This window comes from Corythoichthys intestinalis, chromosome 20 (genome assembly GCF_030265065.1).
Source record: "Corythoichthys intestinalis isolate RoL2023-P3 chromosome 20, ASM3026506v1, whole genome shotgun sequence".
NCBI lineage: Eukaryota > Metazoa > Chordata > Actinopteri > Syngnathiformes > Syngnathidae > Corythoichthys > Corythoichthys intestinalis.
Window position 1 is genome coordinate 14,213,672 of NC_080414.1, and position 21,495 is coordinate 14,235,166.

General features: G+C 38.9%; 1 protein-coding gene across 5 annotated transcripts in view; it reads left to right on the top strand.

The window, feature by feature from the left end:
• The window catches only part of cdh19 (cadherin 19, type 2), a 337,720-nt gene that overhangs the window by 241,893 nt on the left and 74,332 nt on the right, over positions 1-21,495 (top strand). Inside the window, exon 1 of one of the 5 annotated variants that reach the window (XM_057824230.1) lies at positions 2,394-2,482. The exons of the other annotated variants lie outside the window; for them this stretch is intronic. The gene's annotated coding sequence lies outside the window, so the exon portion shown is untranslated. Of the gene's footprint in view, positions 1-2,393; positions 2,483-21,495 lie in introns of those variants that run through there. 5 annotated transcript variants of the gene reach the window in all.

The following is a 21,495-nucleotide window of genomic DNA, read 5'->3' on the forward strand; positions in this document are numbered from 1 at the left end:
AACAAAAGTTAAATATGCATTCTATTCAGTTTGTACGCCATTTTGGATTTAGTCGTCTTTTTCAACATTTAGAGGGGCGCTGAATACATTTGTTATACATTTGTATTTGATTTTTATTTTTGGCACATTCATGATGATTTCAACAAAACAGTATTCTGTGACTCTGCCGTTAGTGAACAGCGGTGTCAGAATTTCAGATTGTCCACAATTACTCAAAGTCAGAGGTGTGTAGTAACGCGTTACATTAACTCCATTACATTTACTTGATTAACTTTTTGAGAAAAATGTACTTCTGAAGCAGTGCTTCTCAATTATTTTCTGTTATGTACTGTACATGTTCTTTACAATAATGTATAATTTGTGATTAAATTCTAATTCTAAGCTGAATAAACATGGCATTTAAGTTGTATTATGGCAGTGTAAACTTTTTTTTGGGTCACCCTGTATGTGGCTAAAAGCTAGCAAAAGAGGCAACATAAGCGAATGCACTGAGAGTATCATACCTCATGGCGAACTGTATTGCTAAAGCCAAGAAACCTTTCATGATTGGAGAAGAAGTCATTATGCCTGCGACGAAGGATACAGTTGTTTGCCATTAAGTTTTATGACAGGCCGCTGTTAAAAAAGGTTGATTCAGCGTTTGGTGAGTTACATTTCCCGCACTTAGTGTTCGTTTTCAGCCATATATTTACTGCAATTTTCTGCCACACGTTTCCGGTCCGTTGAAAAAAAGGTCCACATCATACCGGTCTGTGGTGTAAAAAAAAAAAAAAGGTTGGACACCACTGGGTTATAGTACAGCATAATAGTAACACTTCATAAAGATAACTTTGTGCTGAGAGAAAAATACCATTGTTTAAAAAAAATTTAATAAATCAAACATCGTAAGCAGTTGCTCACAATGTTACCCATTACTTGAATATTCAGTCACCAAATACTTTTTTAAAATTGTATTTCAGTATTTTTTTTTCCGGCTGACTGCTTTCAATATTACTTGAATCTTATTTTGAAGTAACGCTACTCTTACTCGAGCAAAATGTTTGGCTACTCTACCAACCTCTGCTGAGACTTTTGTGACACAAAAATTCCAATTTCATATGTTAAGATAGATGTATCGGATTTATTCTTTTGAAATATTCTGACATCCTTTTGTGTCTCTATAACCTTACTTGAGATCACAAACCACTCCAACCTTTATTTGGCTAAATCATTGATGTGTATCAAAAAATAACAAAACTGTTATTCATCAGTTCACCAGAGGGTGGCACAAAATGACAGGCTAATTTCAGGGGGAGTGAAGTAACACTAAAAATAACTTTTATAAATAGAATTTGTTGTCCTTGTTTTTGTTGAATTTGCGATACATCTGATTTAAAACCACTTAAAAATAATCCATCACTTTACCATAAGTTTGCGTAAAATAAAAGACCGCTGTCCGCTCAAACTTACCTGTACCTTCTCTAACACAAAATCGACAATCTTTTATGCATCAGCTTAATTTTTTGGTCGTTTCCTTTTTCCGTTTTTTTTATTATGTTTTTTTTTTATGGCAACGACTTATTCTGTTTTTTTTTTGTTTTTTTTTATGGCAACGACTTACCACAAGGTAGCGCAAAACAGCATTAGAGATGATACTCTCCTCAAAAATGAAAATCCATGATGTGAAATGACGTTACCGTGACTCACAAAAAAATGAAACCACACATCACATTTTAGTAATTAAGTTATGAGTGCTTCAAAATAATTGCCAACTAACTCTTAGTTTATTTGCCAATTAAAATCAACAACAGCAAACACCACCTATTACCATCAACGCATTTTAAGCACAGAGCTCATTATATTTAACGCTTCCCTCTGTACACCGTCTCCTCCATAAACATTTTCAACCCTCTTTATTTTACTTTCTGTTTAAGCTTTATTTAACTGTCGCAGGGGAACCAAGACATCGCCTTTACCGGCGAGCGGGGACAAAGACCGATGAGGGCAATGACTTGTACTTTATTTGCATTTAGCTTAATTGTTTTTTTTTTTGCTAGCCATACTGAACATTTCTCTGAGGCACAAAGCTTAGAATGGGTAATCTTGTTAGCCGTGTAAAAGCTGGTGGAGATAAATGAACAAAGTTTGTCTCTGGAGTGGATGTACTTGTCGTAAATTAGGTGTGCCTGTATATTTTAACCCTTCCGGGGACGGTGGTCAATAGAGTGGACATCTATTTAACTAAAACAGCTCATCTTCCCCCAAAATGTCAAAAAAAAAAAAGATTAATGCTTGTTAACGTTTCTGTGTTTGCTACACCTGAATGCTAGCCTCATTCCCATCCCCCACTGTCAGCCAGCAAGAATGCTGCTTCCATCTTGAGGACGGCAGACGCTTTGAGGGTGACGGGAGGAGTAGGGGGACGAGGCTACCCGAATGCACCCCCTGGATAGATGCGATGGAAGTCATTGTAATTGGCTGAGGGTTAGAGTCAACTGTCATGGTAAGCCAATCAGAGCCGGTGTTTTCACACACAAACCGGAACAGCGCGTGCGGCAAACACACACACACACGCGCAAAACAGATGCAGAGGGATATGATGGCAGAGCATTCAGAGTAAAATTTGTCCTTTTTGAGGTGGAGATATAAACACTATTTCAAGTCAAAATACTTGAAGTACAGTAGGCTATGTCTACTTGACCAGTTGTCTCAGGTTATGAGAGTTAGATTTAATTTATTAAACTCACTTTATATTGTTTACTGCTGATTGTTATTTTTTTTATATTGTTTAGTGTTTATTTTTGTTGCACTTCAAGTGTAGGATAAATCTGTTGCTGGTGAGGTGCAATAAATATTACAAGGTTCTATAACGCAACTACCTGTCTGTTCTTCTCTATTCAACTGACTCGAATACTGCTCAGAAAATTTCAAATTCTTTGACATACAACTTTTTAAAGTAGTTACTTTCCCTGGTAACTAGTTACTTTTACTATAGAGTAATTCCAATTACTCAGTTACTTTTTGGAAGAAGTAGTGAGTAACTATAACTAATTACTTTTTTAAAGTAACGTACCCAACACTGATCATCACACACTAAACTAACTTGTAGTGTTAGCATAGCGTTCGTGTCAGCATTAGCCTTTAACGCGGGGACTCGGTGTCTTCTTAAACCCTTGGAAAACATTTTATATACAGTTTGTGGAATCCAGCTGAGTTTAATTAATTGCAAATAATGTGCTGTTTTCTTGCTGAGTGTGTATCATCATCATGAAAATTGTGATATCCTTGTAGACTCTTCAGTTATATGCTCGTCTGTCATGTTCATGTATTCATGGACTAAAACGTTTGAAGTTTATAGACGAAAACATTTTCAGAATTGTGGACTAAAACTAGAAGAAATTTGTCTTAGTTTTCGTTGCCTAAAACTAGACAAAGATGAACACATTTTGAAATGGCTAAAATATGACTAAAACTATTATTTTATGACGAAAGACGAAAATTAAAATGGCTGCCAAAAACAACACTGGTAGGGAAGCTATAATAGTATAAACTGCATGTACCGTACACATTTTGCTGGGGACAGGACAGATAAGGTGTACATGTGTCAGGGCTACATTTCACACAAATATGCTGATGTGTTTCCTACGTAAAAATGAAAAAAAAGTTAAAATGGTTATTTTTATGATGTCTTTTTACATTACTTACAGTGACTGTTGCTGCTGCTGGCCGAAAAAAAAAAAACTTCTAATATCCCTCCTCTTGAAGGGGGGCGGAGGAATCGGCATGTTGTCAACATGTTGTATCTCTGTCGGGGCTGTGTGAGCGTGACTGTGTGTGTCGGGGAGTTTAGTCATCAGCCAATCAAACGTGTGTTTAAGAGTGAAAAAATGGACTGGCACATTCAGCAAATGAAAACGCTAAGTAAGTCTGAACATAATGAAAATAATTTACTTAATAATGGTAAGGTGAATTCCATCCTTACAACATATGGAAAGATAATCTAAAAACACCTAGAGTATATGGCTGAACTCATTATATAATGCAAATAAGGTTGCGTAAAAGTTCGTGGGGACAATTTCGGCATCCTGAAAAGTTGGTAGTGTAATGTCCCTATCGAAACCTATATGCGCTTGATTACAGTGCAATGCCAATCAGTGATCTTGTCATAATAACATCCATCGGAGGAATTTTCAATTTTCATACCGTTGTTCTGAGTTGAACCGGAGACTTTCATAATCATCCAAGTGACACTTGCTTTATTAAAAACAACTTGTGAAAAAAGCTTAAATTTCTGGTGCTTTTTTCTTTATTGTAGCTGCTTGTGTTTGGAGACTTGACTTCTGGCACTGTAGTTTCTACTCACAAGCGGACACACTTTAAGCTCCCCTTCATTGAAAGACCGGCATCCGCCCCTGGTATACACCCATTGACCGCAATAGACGTTCAATCCATTTCACCTGGGAAGGGCAATTCCAAGCAATTCCAACTCATGTCAAGTATTGAAACTGATATTATGACCTGCAAATGTACAGAACAACGATCATTGACCCTGAATCAAAAAATAAGGCTAAGTTTATACTGCAGGTCTTAATGCATCAAGCCGATTTTTTCGTGTTTTTCCAACTTGAGTGAGGCATTAACTTGACGGTCTGAATGGGAAAAGTCACATAAAAATGGAACATTTCAATTCTGATCTAGGTCACTTTCATATGCAGTTCAAATCTGATCTAGGCCACATTTTTCTAGAATGTAGCTGCGGTCTGAACTGTCAAGTCCCCCAAATTGGAATTCATGCAGCAATTACGTAAGCAAAGAGCAAGAGTGACAGGGTGCTACGTTAGCAATGGAGCTGTGCATTAGCGTTAGCGCCTAGCTTTAATGCAGCTTTTAGCGATGAGGCAAGCTTGACAACAGCCATAAAAAAATAAAATGGGTTGGTTCTTTCTGTGCTCAAAATGAGCAGTATTTCAAGATTGCTTACACGGCCCAGAGTCGGGGCAAAATGTCCAAAACAGTGCGTGCCTGCTATCAATCCATATAAACTTTGAATATAAGACTAAACGGGGACTATTTATGTCTGTTATTTGTGTTCTCTTTTTGGAAATCAAACTATGATCACCCTAGAATGACGTGGAGCCAGCATTTGTTTTGATGCTCTTGCGCATGCGGGTCAGTTTGCACAGCGCATCTCAGACTGTGAATTAGTGCACATCATAGGCGGAGTTTAAGAGGGGGCTGAAAAGTGTCATTGCATGTAATTGACTTTCCTATATGATTTAAAAATTTTAAAAAATTCCGGTAAAATATTGTCTATAAAAGTTGTAAAGCACTAAAACAAACAACAAAAATAAATGAAATGAACAAAAAATATATATAATGGGTCAAAATTATTTTACTAACAGATCATGTCAGTATTGTAATGATATGAGTAAATCGTATCTGCATGTTCGATTAGTAATATCTGCTCATCACAGCACACGGAAGTCAGAGATACGTAGCGAGTTCGAGACAGCTGATCAAAAGCCCGCCAGTGAACTTTTAATGTTGACGCCTCTCTTCTGTCCTGTAACTAAAGATCTGTCAGTAAAAACGTTCACTCTTTCAGTAAGTTGTCTTATTCAAGAAACCCACGAATACAAAGTAACACAACTAGCACCTTAGATGGTCATTTGCTTTGCTTAGCTAAAACCACCTGAGGAACGAAGAGGCAAGATGGATATACGTAATATTTTCAAACCTAAGCTTTCAAAAGCGGTAACAACTACTGAGCAAGAACCGGGGATTGAAAATGTGGACCATGTAAAGCAGGGCTGGCCCAGGCCATTTGGGGGCCCTAAGCAAAATAATGCCAAGGGGCCCATATTTTTGGCCCACCATTTCGTCACAGTGTACCGTGAAACCCATACATGCAATCCAACCCATACGTCCATATTTTGTATATTAATCAGATTTTGTTGCACTGCATACTTCAAACATCTCACCCCAAATAATTCTCAGTACAGTAGACAGCACCAAACCTTTTTCTAAAAGAGGAAAAGAAAAAAGTTAAGAACTTTTATTTTTTTTAAGCTTGAAATTAATTATCAAAAGTCAACTACAGCAAACTATAGTAAACAAAATAAAATATAAATTAAACAATTGCCAGATTGGGGGCCCCCTAGTGGTCAGGGGCCCTAAGCAGCTGCATAGTCTGCGTATAGGCTGGGCTGGCCCTGATGTAAAACCAGAGAGCACCTCCAAAATGGTGAGCGGAGTTGCAGTTTGCCCCACTAACGACGCTAATTGTACAACAGAGCCATTACCGGTGTTCTGCCAAATTTTGCACCCTTATAATATTTTGCTCCCAAAGCTGTTATGGCGGTAAATAAGCCCTCTTATACATTCAGTTGGACTCTCAATGTTATGCACAGGTGTTAAATAAACAAGTAACATCGTAAACATACTACATGTTCAACACGAATATGGCGTAAATTGATGTTTAACTACACGGCGAAGACGTAAACAGTGAGAGAGCGGCGTGCAGTTGTTGTGTGCAGCTAACATGGCAGGATGTGTCTGAGGAGAACTTTTCTACATGTCCGTTCATGATCAAACGTAATTAAATTTTCCTTTACTTAAAGTTTGTAGTGTTTACTTTGTAACCGCTGTATTCGCGGCCATTTTTAACACAAAGTTGCAATTTCTGATGGTGTGCAAAATTCTACAGAACACCTGCGGGCGTACCATATTCAATGGATGACGATCTTGGCGAAAAAGTATAGCTGTCCTAAGCAGCCTGATTTAGAATTCCCCTCAAAGATGATGGGAAAAAAACGCTTATTTTCAATTTATTATTGTAAATATTCTTGTAAGTTAATTTTATTGCTGACACTGCATTTTGGGGTAATAAACATGTTGTGTCCACCCTGCCACAAAAGTCAAACTCCGCCTATGGTGCACATGCGTGATACTTGAACGGGCTCAATGGATAAAGGCAGTCTGAACGGTCTGCGGTATGAACCTATCCTAAGTGACCTGGAATTGCCCCAAAATCAGATGAGTTTCAAGCCAAGTTGAAGGTTTCGAATTAGTTTTTCAAACCAAAAAGTAACAAAAAATAAAATATTGATATGTGAATTGGTTGTCTTCCGTTAGCATCGCAATTACACTCAGCTGTTTGTTACAATAAAGACCGCAATTATGCGATGAATGCCCCTACAATCGTATGATGAATTACATTATGCATCACTTTGTCAGGTCCTGCTGCGCCCGCTGCATTCTAAACACCGGCACCATCCACAATAAAAATACTTGCTCTCCATCGTAATGACGGCGACTCGCTCGTACACGACGCCGACAAACAGTGGCGAGATTTGCCCACGGGGGACAAACTCCGCAGGAGGCCTTGAAAGAGACTGCTTGTTAAATAAAGGAGAGCTCAGATAAAGATGTCAGCCGTAATGACCGGTCCTATTTCTGCTCATGCTGTTTGTTTACCAGGGCGCTCTTAAAGCAAAGGGAACTAAAGGTAGAATACTCTAGTGAAACACAAATATGGTAACATTACATACTTAAGGGTATAGTTGTATGTTGTTTTTATGTTCCTTTTCCACCAATTTTGATGATCCTTTCCAACATAAAAGTTTGGCACTGTTTGTTAATTGTTGTCATTGGCAATGAAAGAGTTAATATAGTGGACACGGGAGAGACTCCTTCAAGTCTCAGAATTCAACGTATGACACAATATTTTTGGAAAATGCCACCATAAATATAAATTTAGTCTTAGGTACATTTAAGAGTCCTTCTTATTCAATACTAGCAACCCCCAAGGTTTTTTTTGTTTTTTTTGTGGGTCTGATTTGAAAATCAATGTGAGTGAATGGAAAACTTCTTTGTGGGTCTTCAGCTGAAAGGGGAATTGATAGGATTTTTATGATTCCGACTCTATTATCGATATTGCTTAAAGATTTGATTCTTTATCGATTCTCTTATCGATTCTAATGTAAGGAAAAAGAAGAACAAACATTTTGATTGGCATCTAGTTTGTTTAATTAGAAGTCACAACCTTACAAACTCACAACGAGGTCAAAAGAGGCCCAAAGCCTCGATGTTAACTGTGGCAATATGTAACTGTGGCAAATAGACAAGAATGTGTAACATTTTACTGAAACATTTTCCGGTAACACTTTATAATAACTATCCGTTTTACTAGTTAATAGATCATTAGTAAACTGTTGATAAATGATTTATTGTTGATTTGTGAAGTATTTGTTAACAGTTTGTTAAGGATTTACAGGGTGTTCCAATATGGTTGACCCCATTCTAAATGCCCATGCTAGTTGATGGATTCTAATAAAACTACACTTTATGTTGAAGGTCATAAGTTTTTACTGGTTAAATACAGTATACAAAGAAAAGTACAAATATTTGTTGGTTTTATGGCAGATTTTCATAAATGTGCAACATGAGCGCTGCCCGCAAAATGCCTTATCCAAATGCCTTTTCTTTTGAAGTGAACGGCATTTCTTAACCTGAAAAGATAGAAATGCCAAACATTACCCACAAAAACTTGAAACGTTTCTACACAAACTTTGTTTCAGGTGAAGAACACCCTGTAAATGCTTAAAAAACTGTTAACAAATACTTCACAAATCAACAATAAATCATTTATCAACAGTTTACGAATTATCGATTAACTCGTAAAACAGATAGTTATTATAAAGTGTTGCCCATTTTTCTAATAGAAATTAAAAAAAACATCCTTTTTAAAAGGACATATGAGCTGATAGCACTCAAAAATACAACAGAACAGTGCATAGTGCAAATTTGTTGCGTGTTTTCCACCCACGATCGGACACTTAGGCTACGTTCATACTACAGGTCTTAATGCACGAATCTGATTTTTTTGTCATATCTGGTTTTTCAGTGTGCCCGTTCAGACTGCCTTTGTCCATTGAGACCATTCAAGTATTACGCATGCGCACTAATTCGCAGTCCGATAAGCACTGAGCAAGATGACCTGCGCAGAAGCATCAAAACAAATGACCACTCATGCTGGCTGTCATCCGTCATTCCAGGGATATCATATTTTGCTTTTTAAAAAGAGGACACAAATAACAGACATAAATAATCCCAGTTTAGGTTTATATTCAAAGTATATGGATCGATAGCATGCACGCGCTGTCCGTGCATGTCACACATACATACGCGCAGTTTGCTCCGACTCTTGGCCGTGTAAGCAATGTTGAAATATTGCTTATATGGAGCAGACAGAAAACCGATCATTCTCAAGCTTATCCTCAACCCATTTTTATTTTTTTTTATGACTGATGTCAAGTCCGACCCTTCCTAAAAAGCCGTGTTCAAGGCAAGCTAGGCGCTAATAACGCACAGCTGCACCGCTACGGTGGCGTCTCTCTCGCTTTTTGATGACGTAATTGCTGCATGAATTCCGATTTGAGAGACTGGACAGTACAGACCACCGCGACAGTCTGGAAAAATGTGGCCCAGATCGGATTTGAACCACATACGAAAGTGACTCAGATCGGATTTGAAATGGTCCAGTTCTATGCGACTTGACACGTTCAGACCGTCAAGTTAATGCCTCACTCGAGTCGGAAAAACACGAAAAAATCGGATTTGTGCAATAAGACCTGTAGTGTGAACGTAGCCTTAGAGCCAGTTGTGTGGTTGTTTGAACGATGTGCTAATGCTAGCGAACGCATGCTAAACGTTTGTGTCATTGCTGTAATAGCACCTAATTATCATTTATTTACATTGATGCGAACCCGTTTGGTATCGAGGACGAAATTGATTCAGCAAATTATACGGACGTCCAGCATCGTCATTTGGGAGTTTATTTCGCTGTATAGCCAGGACTGAGCCATAGCGCCCTGGTGATGACAGTATATTTGCATTTCGTTGTTCATGCATCATGTAAAATCATCCTGTACACTTATTCAGCATTTTGTTCTCTATTATATCTTTATATTAAATTGCCTTTCAAGATGACATATCTGTTCTATGTGTTGGATTTTATCAAGTAAATTTCCCCCCAAAATACGACTTATACTGCGGTGCGACTTATAGTCCGAAAAATACGGTAGATATTATTCCGGGGGTTCACCAATGGAGATAATTCTGTGAGTCGGAGTTTTACAAATCAATAGGAGTGAATGGAAAAGTTTTGTGAGTCTATAGTAGATGTTTTATGTGGCATTGGCAGATTTCGTCCTGTTTGATTACGGGTTACATACTGTTCATTATTTGATCAAAAATAATGACTATGAGTAGAAATTTTTTGGACGGGTGGGAGATCACGATTGGAGATTATTTTGTGGGTCCGAGTTTTAAAAACTCAAAGGAGTGAATGACAAAGTTTTTGTCATCAGTGGATGTCAAATGTGCCATTGCTGGGTCACTTTGTGTTGATTATCTGGTCAAAAATAATGACCATCAGTAGATATTTCTTTGGGGGGTGGGGGGGGGGGGGGGGTGATCATTAATGTAGATTTTATTGTGTGTCCGAGTTTTAAAAACCAATAGGAAAGAATGGGAAAATTTCTGTGGGTCTTACAGTGGATGCTAAATGTGCCGTTGCTGAGTCCCTTCCTGTTGATTATTTGGTAAAAAATAACCATCAGTTTTTGGGGAGATTCATCAGTGGAGAATATTTTGTGGTGGGAAATCAGTAGGAGTGAATGGAAAGGTGTTTGTGGGTCTTTAGTAGAGGCTGAATGGAAATGAATAAGGATGTTCTTGTCAGATTTTGGTGGAACCAAACGGTTTGACAAAGACTGAATACAGTCTCGATTTGCCTTGATCATATTTTCGATAGGTGAAAGATGTGAGTTGGCTAAAAAATTTTGAATTTTCCTTAAAGGGTATTAAAACGCTAAGGGGTTGTGAGATATCAATAGAACCGTTATGTGGCAAGATAACAAATATTAATAAAGTTAACAAAAAAATAAATCGCATTCATGAGCAATTATCGAAAATAGATCGAAAATGATGAACATTTCCGAAAGTATTCTGGAAACAGCCGAATGGGGCGGAGACGTCATAACAAGGAAATTAAAGGTCGAGGCAGGTGCCATCGTTGTTGATCGACAAGAGAGTTGCGTTCATGTTTTTTAAAAAATCGTAAATGGTTCAAACCTGTCATGCTATGTGGTCTAAAAATAGCCATTTGTCGCAATGTAGTACCCATGAGTTCCCGAACGCGAGAAAAAGAGCTGGACTACGCAGACAATGAGTAAAGTTCGCCCGTGCTAAGAGGGCTAATTTTGCAGACCCAGCCTCCGGCACGGTTTTGTGTTGTGCACATTTTACACCTGAAAGCTATTCGAACTATGGACAAATGAAATCAGGCTTTGCTAAGAAATTGCTGATGAAAGCAGCCACCATACATGCGCAGCCACCTAAATGTCCCGCGATATCAAGAAAGAGGACGACTGGCTCTGAAGAGACCACCCTAGGCTAACCAAAGGAGCGGAGCAGCCAAGCTCGAAATGGCCAGAGTGAGTACTCTTTTATAATAAAAACATATCACGCATTGGATATAGGACTGGACACATGTATAAATTATCGCTCGTAAAATATATAGAACAAATCCTCGAATTCCATTCATATTTGTGTCTGTTGGCAGAGCGAAAACCTATGATAGCACTATAAATGATAATTATTCTATACATTACATTATTTTGCGGTCACGATGTATCAGCTTCACAAAAAGAAATGCAAAACAAACCATTCGGTGTTTCCCACACGATGTTGCCGGTGTTTCATCAGTGTGATTGCTCCTCTCAATGATCTTTTCATTAGGCTGCATTGGCTTTCGTTTGGGCTCAAATTGATAACCCAAAACACCAAAGAAAGGTTCATAACTCTCCTCGTCACCATTAGAAGAATGTTCGTTACGTCGGATTCGTCGCTGCAACTAGAAACAAAATTGTCCGCTATCATCGCCGCCATTCAGTACTAAGCACTGAGCCAGTTTTTTCCTTGTAGTGACGTCACACACACAATATGCTAGATTTCTGGGATCTCGTGGGCGGGTCCTTTTAGCTTGACAATCGATCCAAATTTCTATCATTTTCTTGGTGTTGCGATGTGTGTAATTACACGAAGTGGCATGATATGAATCCAAAAGGCATGCGTTTATGGATAATGGAATATTAGCATTTCCCCAGGTGTTGTCATACCCTTTATTAAAAAAAAACTATTGTGGAAAATGATGACTTTTTAAGTTGTCCGCGTGTGAGTGGACAGGATTGATAGTACAGCAAAGTAGGATCAATTGCAATTAGGCGCGTGTAGCGCGGCTCGGCTGATAAGCATCGTCACCATCGATCAACACACCGCCGCAATGGTGAGCTTCTTCACCGGCGGCGTTGCGAGCCACTCTTTGCTTTTCTTTTTATACACCTTGATTAACTCTTTCATTGCCATTGACGATGATAGACGTCCAATCATGTGTCTTGTAAAAACTAAATCAAAACATTTTAAAGAGTTTATCACGAGTATATGTCCAATCCATTTGGAATGGCAGTGAATTCCTTTCATTCGCTGCCATCCCTCCCACCTGAAATGGATTGAACGTTAATTGCCGTCAATAGCAGGCAATCTGGAATTGAAAAGGTGCCCAGTTCGATTGTCTGAACTCAAACTATAGAGTGTCGCGTGACGAGCTGGCGTGTAAGCATGTGTGAAGTCAGCTGTGTGTTCAGCCAGCGGGACCAAATGCAACTCACCTCACCGACCTTGACTCGGTTCCGACTCGCGGCCGCCTGGAGGTGCCGATTTATGGATGTCACGTTATTTACGGCCTGAAGTCTAGCATTGAAAATGAATTCTCTGCCATCGCAAGGAAAATAATAACACTTTCGGAACTGCAGGACGCAAATGCCTGCTATAAGCTGAACATGAACGCGTAGGCCTATATATTTTTTGGTAACACTTTACAACAAGGATCCCTTAATTACCATTAGTTTATACATTTTTAGACAATAACTAATGTTTAAGTAACAATAATTCATTTAATCCCTTATCTAACATTTATTAATATATTAATTAACATGAGTTAATGCATTAGCTAATACATTAGTTAATGCATAACCAGACAGTAACTAAGGTTTGATAAAATTAAAAATATATATAGGCCTATATAGGGTTAGGGTTTAGGGTTAGGGTTTGTTAATTTAGCATTTATAATTTCTTAGTTAAGGGACACATGTGCTACACTTTACCATAAGGGTCCAAAAAGCATTCAGTAAGGTTAAGGGGTGGGGGGGCTTAAGCATTTATAATTTCTTAGTTAAGGGACACATGTGCAAAACTTTACAATAAGGGTCCAAAAAGCATTCAGTAATGGTTAATAAAGGTTACGGGGTGGAGGGGCTTAAGCATTTATAATTTCTTAGTTAAGGGACACATGTGCTACACTTTACAATATGGGTCCAAAAAACATTCAGTAATGGTTAATTTAGGTTAAGAAATACTTATGAGGTACGTTCACGTGAAATAATACCATTCTTAAGGTTAGGTTAGCAGCACTCAAGGACTCACAGAGCAATGTTTCTCATTTTAAAATAACAATCGCTTACTAGTACCAGTATACATTAATAACTATTTGTTAATGCACTGATGTATATGTGAATTCATGTTAAGTAATGTATTATATGTATTATATATTATTACCTAACCTTAATTATGGTATTATTTCACGTGAACGTACCTCATAAGTATTACTTAACCTTAAAAAAAAACATTACTGAATATTTTTTGGACCCTTATTGTAAAGTGTAGAACACATATCCCTTAACTAAAAAATTATAAATGCTTAAGTTCCCCCCTTTTAACCTTTATTAACCATTACTGAATGCCTTTTGGACCCTTATTTTAAAGTGTAGCACATGTGTCCCTTAACTAAGAAATTATAAATGCTTAAGCGCCCCCCCCCCCCCCCCCCCCCCTTAACCTTTATTAACCATTACTGAATGCTTTTTGGACCCTTATTGTAAAGTGTAGCACATGTGTCCCTTAACTAAGAAATTATAAATGCTTAAGTTAACAAACCCTAACCCTACATAGGCCGATACACTATATATTTTTAATTTTACCAAACTATTGGTTACAGTCTGGTTATGCATTGACTAATGCATTACCTAATGCATTTACTAATGTTGATTACTGTAATGTATTTATAAGTATTACATAAGCAACTATATTAATTATTGTAATGTTACGTAAACATTAATTATTGTCTTAAAATGCATTAACTAATGCATTAACTCATGTTAATATATTAAAAAATGTTAGATAAGGGATTAAATGAATTATTGTCATGTTACTTAAACATGAGTTATTGTCTAAAAATGCATTAACTAATGTGAATTAAAGAGCATACGACAGGAGGAAAAAAGTCTTAAATAGCGATATTATGTGAATTAGAATCATATTTTGAGACGATTCGACTATATACAATTTAGCAAAGTGCAGATGACGAGAAATTAGTCTTTTAGTCTGCCGGTTAGCCACGCCTACCATTATTGGGCTCCAGTGTCCCCAACAGGTGGATGACGTCAGCGGGTGACTGGGCTCATCGGTTTTACTATTCAGCCCATTGAGGGGGAATTATTCAGAACGAGGAAAACACGACGAAGAGAGCCGCAATATGTCATTGTTTCAGTCTCTCTACTCCAATATTTTTACAGGATATTCTTTTTATCCAAGTATTTTTCCCCAATAGCTACATAAATGGCTTGAGAAGGACCAGTCAGCCCGTCGAGGGGGAACGATTCACAACGAGGAAAATGCGATGAAGAGAGCTGCAAAATGTCATTGTTTCTGTCTCTTCATTATTTTCACAGGATATTCTTTTTATCCAAGTATTTTCCCCAATTGCTAAATAAATGGCATGGTCATGACAAATAAGAGTCTCGTGCTAAATGGAATATGAATTAATAAAAATACACTTATTCGGGACGACATGGCAAAATGACTCCATAATGGTCAAAACTGTCGACTTCACCTTTACTGTCGCACCTCCCGAACAATATTTTATGACACCTAAATCGGACATATGTCATTTCCCTTCCCCGGCTTCGGAGAATGTAAACAAACCAAGAGGCGTGACAGCTAGCCGACATGCTAACGCGAACCGAGTGATGTTTCAAAGTCTTCGAAGCGGAAAATCACACATAACTAGCCCGGATTATTTGACGTAACGACTGGGTTGTCGATTGTCTTTGCGGATCGGCAAACAGCCCGGCGGAGAGCAATTTACAGTTTGTTCCCCGGAGGAGGGCGGCTGCAGTTGTTGTGCAGCTAACGTGCAGCTAATGTGCATGAGGAGAGCTTTTTATATGCCTATCAATGATCAAACGTAAGTAGTCCTTTATTTAAAGAAAGTTTTTAGTGTTTACTTTGTAATCGCTGTATTCATATTTGACATCATACAAAACAAGATGTTAACTCACTTCCTCGTAAGTCCAATGGTCCCAGAGTAGTAGGGCTTGTTTTGGCCAATATCCATGGTGAATGGGAACCTTTTGAAACTCCAAAAAGGCACACACGCCTCTCCCTCATAAAGCAAGATTTTTCTGCAGCCGTTTGGCTGGTGTGATGCGAAAAATAAACGTATTAATCCGCAAAATCAGCTGAATCTTTAGTCCTCATACACAACAGTACCGCTGTTTAGTGAAGAGGACACCTTCACCTGTACACGTCACAGCGCCCTCCTCCTCAATGCAAGACCGAAGCCGGAAGTCACTAATTTTCATGGCGCGGGATTCAAAAAACTAAATAAATATAGCGATCGCTTCCACACAGATCCAAGCGGTCCATATCATTCAGGAGCATAAAATACCGCGTGTATTATGAAATAAACATGCTTTTCCGTGTCACATACACTTTAAGGGACCCTTATTGTAAAGTGTTACCTTTATTTATTTACTAAATTTGACGTGTCAATTTGTTGGTGTCGGTGATTTAGTGTGAATTTAGCGTGAAGAAGTCAGACGTTTCATTTGTGTCTTTTTCTTAGTTAATTTTTTTATATCTTATTTAAAATGATTAATTGATTCAATGAATCATTTATAATGCTTACAATTCACTTAAATCAAGCTAGCTGTAGCGCCACCTTTTCATGTGTACTATGAGTTCAAGTGTGAAAACATTTTTTAAAAATATCCTTTTGCGCCGTCCTCACCATGGCGCTGCCCTTCAGGTGAATTACGTGACTGTGGCGGAAGCCAAAATAATGATGCTGTCTGCTGATATTGTCTCGACATGTTGACTCCGACAAGTCTGTGGCTTGTTGACATAGCGGCAAGATGGGCAATAACATTAGACGCGACACCTCTCACTGCTTACTGTACATGTAACATTTGGATTTTGTTCTCATGGTTACGGGCTAGTAGCAGCTATCAAATAAACAAAGCTAAACATCTGTCGGCAGTAATAGCATATTGACTGACCTATTGAAATAAAGCACATTAAAACACAATTTACTGAAGTTTACGTACGCTGAACATTTTATTTTACATCCCTTTGGCAGAATAGAGTATGGACATTTCATTTCATCTGCGCGACGGCAGTCGTCATGACGATATGATGGCTACGTGATGAGAGGATAATACGCCTCTTAAGTCCCTCGCTCGTATGAACGCGAGTCTCGTTAATTAACGTCATTAAACCGCTGTGTAGACTCCAGACGTTATAGACGCGCGTGACCTCACTTGTCGTCTTGGAATCGCGCTCGCGGGCAGCTTGGACCGCATCCCAGCATGAATTGGGCAAAAAGCTAAGTACATGTTGGGCGAGCGGCCAGCTGAGACGCGGAGCTTCCAACTACTTAGGTATCACATTCAATTAAAAAGCACTGTTCCAATTAGAGTTGGGCGATATAGTGCTATCCTGTACATCGGCAAAACGAGAGTAATTGATGTATCGTCAATTTAATAATACAGTGAGGAGCAGAAGTATTTGCAACCCTTGTGATTTTGCAAGTTCACCCACTTAGAAAATAGGTAAAGCTCCGAAATTTCAATTCATAGAGACCAGTGTTGTTAATAACGGCGTTACAATATAACGGCGTTACTAACGGCGTTATTTTTTTCAGTAATGAGTAATCTAATTAATTACTTTTCTCATCTTGGCAACGCCGTTACCGTTACTGAGGCGGGAAAGGCGTGCGTTACTATGCGTTACTAAGTTGGTTGAATAAAAAAAGTCTTGAGAGAAACGGACTCACGGGGACGAGAGCAGAGCAGGAGTGGGGAAGACGCCGTTGCAACCGCGATGCTAGGTGACTCCAATAATACCTGACTGTAGCCATAGCCGACAAACTACGCCCACATGACACGGTAGATATCATATTATAGAGCTAGATGACACGGTAGATATCATATTATAGAACTAGATGCAAAGATAGACACAGCTGCATTGCCAACATGTTTTAAGGACTACATGCGTTAGTAAACAGCCGCCATCGTAAAGCAGTAGACCTCTCAGGAAGGCCCTGATGTAGAGATCCTTCCTAGCGAACCTAAGTAACTTTTTTTTTTTTTTAAATCTAAAATGCTCCTAAATCGGCAAAATCTTAACTTAAATCTATCTTTAAATGATGAATCAGTTTTATAACTTACACATGTTTAAAGTAGACAGAAGGGAACTAATGCAATAACGGGAGCAATTTTAACAACTTTAACGATTGATTCACAACTTTAAATGACTTCCACACATAGCAAAGGTTACTAGCTAGTTATCGCAATACCCTTGTGTCTAGTTAAGTGGAGGGTAAAGAATTGGGCTAGGGCCAATTGTCCCCCAAACCCTTTAAACTTCACATTGTGTGACCCGTTTTTTTTTTTTTTTGGGGGGGGGGGATCACTTTGCCAAGTAACTAATTACTCTTACATTCAAGTAACTGAGTTACTAACGCAATTACTTTTTGGGAGAAGTAATTTGTAACTGTAATTAATTACTTTTTTAAAGTAAAATTAACAACAGTGATAGAGACACAATCTAAAAAAAATCTGGAACTCACATTGTATGATTTTCGACATAATTTAATTGTAATTTACCGGGGTTCAGAATCAACAATAATTTTGTCACTCAAAGAGCTGTCGATCTACCTTAAAAAAATCCACCGAACCACCCACCACCCGTTTGAGCTCATTATTGTCACTTGTGTACCCCACAGTAGTGATGTGCGATACCAGTGATTTTGGATTCGATCCGATACCAAGTAATACCAAGGCCAAATATTGCAATCTCGATCTAATCAATCGAGGAACAGTAAAAGAAGACGGTTCTGTGGACCATTCTCGCCAGTGGGAACCTAAATTCAGGCACATTTATGTTTGCAGTCGACATTTTATTACTGGTAAGTAAACTTTAATCCATTTTTTTGCCCCAATTAGCTGCTAGGATTAAATAGACTAGGCAGTGGTTATTATTACCGTAACTGACAACTCGCAAAGCGTTATTTTTCTTTTGCCGTGAACTGCTATGATCGGTCAATCGGTATATTATTGGCCTGGTGGGAATTGGTTATTTTGCCGTGACGTGTTCACGGCTAAATAATGCTTGGAGGCGAATTGCCAGTTACGGCAGAAATAATCACTCCGTATTTACGACCAGTTTTCTTAGTTCCACACACTACATATTCCTCGAAATTGATAAAGGTCAACTTACTGGGTGACTTTATGAGGTAGTTGTAGATGTTTCCGAACTCCACTGCGGGCAATTCCTTTGGATTGTTTATCCAGCTATCAGCTGTGACTTTGTATGGACAGATTTGCAGGCCAGTACACGCTAATTAGGGCCCGAGCACTAAGCGTGCGAAGGCCTTATTGTTTTGCAAAGGATTATTTAAAATTTTTTTTTTTTTTTCAGGGCAAATGAAAATGGCCAATTTGAAGGCCTGAATATGCACGAAAAGTCACCAAAATTTGCACATACGTGCGGCTTCGCGTAAATTTCGATAATCGTCGTCGTTACGAAAAAATGGCTCAGTGGCGCCCCTTTGACCCTTAAAATTTTCAAAAAGGCCTCTCCTCTCAGGTTTTCAACGTAGAGCGATGAAATTTGGGGAGTAGATACCTTATGCCTAACTGCTCAAAAAAGCCTCTTGCACCCGTATTCCAAACCCAACAGGAAATGGGGTATTTTGGATCAAATGTGCAATTTTTCTCGGTTCACAGTTGGAGTTTACATTTGGAGGCCTGAACATGCACGAAAACTCAGAAAAAATTTGCACATACACGCAACTTTGCGTATATTTTGATAATCTACGAAAAAATTTAACAAAATGGCTCAGTGGCGCCCCCTTGAAATTTTCAAAAAGGCCTCTCCTTTTAGGTTTTTTTTAACGTAGAACAATGAAATTTGGCGAGTCGATACATTGTGCAAAACTGCTCCAAAAAGTCTCTTGCACCCATATTCCAAACCCAACAGGAAGCCAGAAATTTTGGATCAAATGTGAAATTTTATCGATTTACATTTGAGACCTTGTCGCTGAAGGAAATAGTTGGATCATCTTCAAAATTGGTCAGACTATTCAGGAGACATATGAGATCTTAGGTTTTCAAAATGGTGAGTTTTCATTCAAGGGTCTGACCTGGGCGTGGTCCCAAAGTCGGCCATTTTTGGGCAAAACACCAAATTCAGAAAATGATTAAAAACTCCGTGATACAACGTTCAATCTTTTGCATTTCTAGCATGTATATGAGATATCCCAGCCTGAACACGACTGCATTGAAATATTACCCATTAGGCCTGGTGCTCCCTAGTGGGAACAGGAAATGGCCTTCTTTACGAGACTGGCTCCTCCTCCAAGGGGCTCCTTCTCCAAGGGAAAAAAATCTATTGACCTCAAACCTATTTCAGGGGAGCCTCAAGACATGTGTTCAGGTGCCTGATGAAAAACATTCAGGTTTCGTTGAAGCGGAGAGGTCCAAACCAGAAGTGAAAATGACCGTCAACAATTTGTCTCGCCAAAAACTTTGAACAGTCATAACTCGGCAGATATACAACAAATCTGTGCTAAACTTCCCTTGTTTGTTCAGAGTCATACCTTGAAGGGTCTTGTAGTGGTCATTTGCATCAACTCTACAGTGCCAACTAGTGGCGACAGAAAGAAGTTTTAAAAAAGGCCTCTCATATTGGGTTTTTTCAACGTAGAGCGATGAAATTTGGGGAGTAGATACCTTATGTCTAACTGCTCCAAAAAGTCTCTTGCATCCATATTCCAAATCCAACAGGAAATCGGGTATTTTGGATCGAATGTGAAATTTTTATCGGTTCACAGTAGGAGTTTACATTTGGAGGCTTGAACATGCACGAAAACTCACCAAAATTAGCACATACATGCGGCATTGCGTAACGTTCAATAATCTTGCAATGTTACGAAAACATGTAACAAAATGGCACAGTGGCGCCCCCTTGAATTTTTCAGAAAGGCCTCTCCATTTAGGTTTTTTCAACGTAGAGGGATGAAATTCGGAGAGTCGATACCTTGTACAAAACTGCTCCAAAAAGTCTCTTGCACACGCATTCCAAACCCAACAGGAAATCGGGTATTTTGGATTGAATGTGAAATTTTTATCGATTTACAGTGTGCACATTTGAGACCTTGGCACCTAGGGAATTTGTTCGATCATCCTCAAAATTGGGGAGACTGTTCATGAGGCATATGAAATCATAAATTATCAAAATGGTGTGTTTTAATTCACGGGCCTGACCTGGGCAGAGTGCCAAAGTCGGCCATCTTTTCGGCAAAACACCGAATTCGGAAAATTACTGATAACTCCCTCATACAACGTTCAATCTATTTTAAATCTGGCATGTGTGTGAGGTATCCCAGCCTGAGCAGGACTGGATTGATAATTTACCATTTGTGCCTGGCGCCTCCTAGTGGGAACAGGAAATGCCCTTTTTTACGGGACACACTCCTCCTCTAAAGGGAAAAAAATCAATCTACCTCAAACCTGCATAAGGGGAGCCTTAAGACATGTGTTCAGATGCCTGATGAAAATGATTAAGGTTTGGTTGAAGCAGAAGGGTCCAACAGGAAAGTGATAATGGCTGTCACCATTCTGTCTCTCCACACATTTTGAACAGTCATAACTTGTCAGATATACATGACATCTGCTCCAAGCTTCCATTGCTTGGTGAGAGTCTTACCCTGAAGAGTCCAGCAGTGGTCATTTGCATCGACTCTGTAGCGCCAACTAGTGGCAGCAGAATTTGTGGCCATTGCATGCTCGAAAACTCAAAACAATTTCTCATCCCAAAAAAAGAAGCGAGTTTAAAGCATGTTAGGTTCTCATTAGATGATTAGAGGGTGGGCTTTCTGCCACCACCCCGACCTGCGTGACGTCCGAGTTGCGCCAAAGTGCGAGGGCCCGTTCAGTCCTGCTTGCAGGCCTAGTTTTAAGTTGTATCGCCTCCTCGCGTCTGTCGGCAGTGACTCGTGATAATAATAAGTCATGTTTAAGGCTTTTTTATGGGAAAAAAAGACGCAAAACACAG